The sequence below is a fragment of the Monopterus albus genome, unplaced genomic scaffold, assembly GCF_001952655.1.
Source record: "Monopterus albus unplaced genomic scaffold, M_albus_1.0 scaffold49.1, whole genome shotgun sequence".
NCBI lineage: Eukaryota > Metazoa > Chordata > Actinopteri > Synbranchiformes > Synbranchidae > Monopterus > Monopterus albus.
The window spans coordinates 991,365-996,759 of record NW_018127929.1 but is presented as its reverse complement, the minus strand read 5'-3'; the positions used below and the strand labels follow the sequence as shown (position 1 = coordinate 996,759).

Below are 5,395 nucleotides of genomic sequence, written 5' to 3'. Positions count from 1 at the left end.
ATTCTACCATCAACACACTGTAAGCTCATATAGAAATATCACTGGACTTACTGTACAGCGTTTTCTCAAGGTACAGATAATGCAGTAAAGTGTGTGCAGGTGGAGGTAGCAAGTAACTACATTTACTGATTTAGTTTAATGTACAGACATAGCTAAGGTTACTTCACTCTAATAATCTGTATTTCCAATTAAAACTGTATAATTGTTGTCAAACACATGTCTTTAACTGCTGGGTTTAGTTTACAGTTTCTTTTTTCAGTAAGATTTTACTTGCAGAACAGAAAACAACATATAGTTTCACTTGTACTTAGAGCAGAGGTTCCCAACCCAGGGCTCAAGACTGAGTTAGGCAACTTGTATACCTGTCAGGTCTGAGAGCAGAGAGAGAGCTAAAGACAGCTATAAAAAATGTAAAAAAAAAAAATCAAGAAAACCCCCAAAACAATCTAACATTACTATGCCATAATAGTCACCTTATCATTAGGTAAGATTAATCACAATTTGATAAAAGCTACATGTGTGCAAATGAACATAGGATGATATGAAACATGTAGAACCTCTAGATTCAGTTGGCAGAAATATTTCTGCCACCGTTGTTTATGACCCCTGCAGGGATTTAGTGCGCCGTGGCGCTGTGGCGCATGCCTGCAGTTAAAAAGGAAAAAAAAGTTGACTTAAGGTCACACCGCCAGCAGTTGGCGCTTATAATTTAGCACACATGCGCATCATGTCGCCGGGGTTGTCATCACATATGAACGTGTGAGATAACCACACGTACATTTGTTTGGGGGGGAGCACAAGGCACTCCTATCCTAGTTGTAGCTCAGGTTAGATGATGCCTTTTCAAATAACACATTACGCGCAGCGTTGCTTAATTGCAGGCTAACTGTTTGTGTGGGGTTTATTGTACCTAGAGAGCAGTAGTCTGCACCTTTAAGCCTACAGAGTGCACCGAGTTCATGTGTCCGTAAAGGCGCACGATATGACCGAAGACTGCTGACAGTCCGTTTGCCTCGCAGCCTACAGTTGGACGGTGTGCATACAGTAACCTGGCTGGTCCCGACAAAATGTCTGTGTCTTTAAAAAGAACTCTTTACTGACTGGTGCATGATGTCAGGCTGCATGCAGTCCGTATAGTGTTCATGTGAACGGCGTTCACTTCCTGCAAAGGGACAGGAGCGGGGAGAGAGAAAGAGAGTGGGACAGAGAGATGGGGGACGAGCGGTAAAGATAGGACTAGAGTGATAAAGTGAGCCAGCGGACGAGGGGAGACTCGGGCCTGCTTTTCTGACACCACGCAAACTTTACAGGTTATCCGAAGAGAAACCCTGCCACATCTGCGCCAGCTGACAGCCGCAGTTTATGGAATAGCGACATATCGGGTAAATATCCTCCTCTGGCTTGGCTTGATGTTTACGGTGCCTGATTTGTATGACGCATAGGTTTTCTCATGCATTATTCCTTAGCTTCCCCCTCTTTATAGGTACAATAGAAAGCAGCATACCCCGACTGTCTGCTGACGTTACAACACGATTCCTAAACTAAGTCAGACTCTTAAACTTTCATGAAGTAATATCACGAAATGTTAAGATTTTACGCGGAGGACTGTGGGCACTTCCCACAGAAGTGTATCACGCGTCACTAGAAGAATTTAATCAGTGGTCCGTAGTTCTTTACCCCCCAAAAATGTAGTCTGATGATAATAATGTAAAGAAAAAACTAACCACAGGAAATATCATGGCCATTAGTTCCAAGTGTATGAATGGAGAAAGTGGCATGATATCGGTCTAGGCTCAAAATAAAAAATCTCCACCCATATCCATCCACTGAGTTGCTATACGCTGAATGACTGCTGCATGGAATAATCAACACACAGTTGAATTTGCTAGTGTTGTCAGGCCCATTACTGTGGTTAGGCCATAATATGATCCAATAGGCTGCAGCTGGCTTCTCAACCCCTCAGTAAAGTGTTAACACTGTGATTTCAAGATATTTGGATATTTAAATACAGGCTTTGTCTTTAAAATCTTGCCTTAGTATAAGTGACATAACACTTACTGCAGCGATCTATAGTATTTATAATCATTTCCAAAATGACATGAGGTTGTAAATATCTTTGGGCTGTGAGGATCATGAACTAACATGGAACCAGGCACATATTCATTATGATAATATGTTTAGCAGCAGTCAAAGTGATTGCAAGTTTAAAACGTTTTATATGTTGGCTGCTGTTTAGTCAGATCTGTCAGTTGTGGCTCTGTTTACCCTATCTGAACCATGCAGGAGACATCTGACTAAACATACAATACCTCACCCCTTCCCCTGAGTGTACATGTGTGCAGTGTGTGGCTAGTCGGCGTGTAACTTGTGGCAATTTTCTTCATTTCCTGTCATTTTCCTTCCCTCTCACGCATGCACTTTCTCTCTGTCACCCTGCTCTCATTCTTATTGTCTAGTCTGAGTGTTTGTTCTCAAGATTACTATGAAAAAAAAAGCCCAAATTTTGTGCAAGTTCATTATGGGCTACATCTTATCTCTGTCATATGGTAACTGTGCAGTTAGTGTGTAAATTACAGCATGTCTGGCATCAAGGACAGGTGTTGCACAGGGTGGAATACTACTTGTGTGACATTGTTTGCTTAAAAACACTTCAGTTGAATCCTTGTTAGAGTTTTAGTGCCCAATTGTTCCTGCTCCGCTTATGTAAAAATATCATGGGGAGAATCTTGCACTGTATCATATACTGAGTGTGTGCTGAATCAGTATGTATTCAAATGTGTACCTGCCCACACTAAAGCACCACAAAGATTTTATCAAGACTGTTTATGATATTCCTCCCTCCAATGCAGGAACTCAGGGTGATGTGGGTTTGTACTGCAGTTTCTACCTTCAGTGTTTAACCCAATATCCAGGAAAACATGGGACCGTCTCTTCTATTTCTCTCTAAACGGAGGCTTTCCAACACCACTTGTCTTTGACTTGGATATTTGCCAAAGGGTTGTGATGGCTCTCAACAGCTGTATTTGTCTGTGTGTACGTTTGCATGTGTTGAGTGTGGAAGTGTGTGTGCGTGTGTGTGTGTGTGTGTGTGTGGGGGGGGTTCTCACTGTGTCCCAGGATGCCCTTCCTCCATAGGCCTCACACTATACAGCATTCCACAAGGGGGCCCGGGGCTGTGTGCAAGTGGAGAGTGTCAAGGAGAGAGAATGACAGCACAGTTTCAGATATAACTGATGCGAATACAGATGGAAAAAGGGTGAAAGAGGGAGAAAACGCAAAGCCTGTGAGATTCTTGCCTCCTCGTTCTTATCTCATGTTAGACCCGTTAATGACCAAGTGATGTTGTTTCTGCACATGGAAATATCCACTATAAAAAGCATAGTCAGGTTACAGCCTCTGTAAAATTCCTCAAGAGCTTTGTAAGAGATAAGCATCACTTGATCCACATGTGGAGCAGCTGAACAAAACCGCCGAAAGGTCATTTCCAGTGTTACTACTTCAAAAGCAAATATTTGCAATGCTAGTCTTAATCCTATCCCTATTTAGAATAACACTCAGAAGAAGAGAAAAATTACGTGTTACAGATGTTAAAAATCATTTCATCCAGAGATTTGTTCCCTTGCTTTATTAAAAGACATTTATTGATCCAAAAATCCTGGAGACAGTGTTTTGTCTCCAGCACTGCTTCACTTGCTGTGTGCACGCACCATCATGCATGGCACACTGTTCTCTGTATACAGTATGTGTACTGTATATGTGTGAGGACTGTGTTTATGTGTGTATGCTTCTCCTTTCCTGAGAGAGTGAGTCATTGCTGATGGTATGTGATATAGCCCAGGGCACCAGTCATGCAACATATTCTCATACATTAGCCGTGTGTTTTCTACATACTACAAAGCTTGTTCTAGTTAAACCCTGATGGATTAAAAAAATAAATAGTCGCTGCTGCTGCTGCTGCTGCTGCTGCTGGTGTGTTCAGGCTTGTTGGTTGCTGTACCTGAAACTCAAACTGTGAAAGAAACGTCTTTCTATCCATCAACAAATCACATAGTCACAGCTGTTAGGAATGTAAACATCTTATTTCATTGGAACTTAATTCTAATTTTTATCTACATTTTCTGGACAAATCAGTTGGTCTCTACTCCCTCACACTGTAGTTTCTAGTGGACTGTGTAGGTGTTAAACAGTTTTTTCCTTGAAGTGGCAATAATTAAAACCTGCTTGCAAATTATACTTAACTATTTTCAGGTCTGTATGAGATTAGTCCTGAGTGGCCATAATGCATATGTTCTGTCAAGCCGTTTTGCTTCTTTCAGCATTTTTCACACAACCTTTAGCAAACACAGTGACTGAAAGGAAAGCAATATAGCTTGATTGACTTCTGTGATGAAACAGCCAAAACGTAGCACTGTTATATGTCTGTCAATAAGAGACTAAATGTCTGGTATTTCCAAAAATCTGAGATGACTATTGTTCATCACCCCAGAAGGTATAAAACGCATTACCCGCAGAAGAAATGCATCCACTCGGCTCCATGTGTTTGTTTATAGGGGAATAAATTCTAAACTCAGAAATGCAGATGAATAGTAAACAGTGCTTGAGGCAACAGTGACCTTGCCTTGTCCACATATTTTCTTATTAAAGTCAAAAGTAAGTTGGGAGTCACATCAAATCAGAATGACTGCCAGATCACTGTTGAAAGATAAATGCATTAAATTACAGTATGTTCAAATGACCAGTCACCAACTGAGTCCACAGTAAAATATTTGGTTAGGAACAGGAGGAAAAAAAGGACATCATCGCTTTAGTTGTTAAGATGTCTTTTAATTATTTATATATAAATATATATGTGTGTATGTGTGTGTGTGCGTGCGCGTGTATTATGTGAGTTAGACCTTATTTATAAAGTTGGCATCAGAAGATTTCCATTTGTCATGTTGTTTTATTTGACAAGACGCTGCTGGTTTGCAGCTAAGCTACTTGTGTGACATGTTTATGGCATATAAAGAGATCGCCACAGTGGGCAGTTCCTTGAATTCATTGCTCCTTTAATATGTAATGTTGTGGGTTTTTATTTCCTGGAATTCACTACTATCTGTCATCAGTCCCTCCCACTTTTACCCTCACCTGTGGAAAACTGATGTGTGGATAAGATTAAAAACGGAGAAGCATACCTGTCTTTTTCTGTTTATTTTTCTATCTTTATTTATTTATTTTATTTTGTTTTCTTACTGAGGTTTGAAGCACATGCAAAGATAATAATATACCTATGGATCCGAGTTTCTAAAAGTATGTTTTCCATTTTTATTGTCATTTACTTTGCACAAATACCAATGCATAGTATAAGCTAAATTACAGACAAGTTGAAAAATACTGAGGAAGCAATTGAGGGAAA

The 5,395-nt window shown here is 40.4% G+C and overlaps 1 protein-coding gene across 1 annotated transcript in view; it reads left to right on the top strand.

Annotated features, from left to right (window-relative positions):
• Window positions 1-752: 752 nt before the first annotated feature.
• The window catches only part of nacc2 (NACC family member 2), a 25,278-nt gene continuing 20,635 nt past the window's right edge, over window positions 753-5,395 (top strand). Inside the window, 1 exon segment of the mRNA XM_020600912.1 lies at window positions 753-1,382. The gene's annotated coding sequence lies outside the window, so the exon portion shown is untranslated.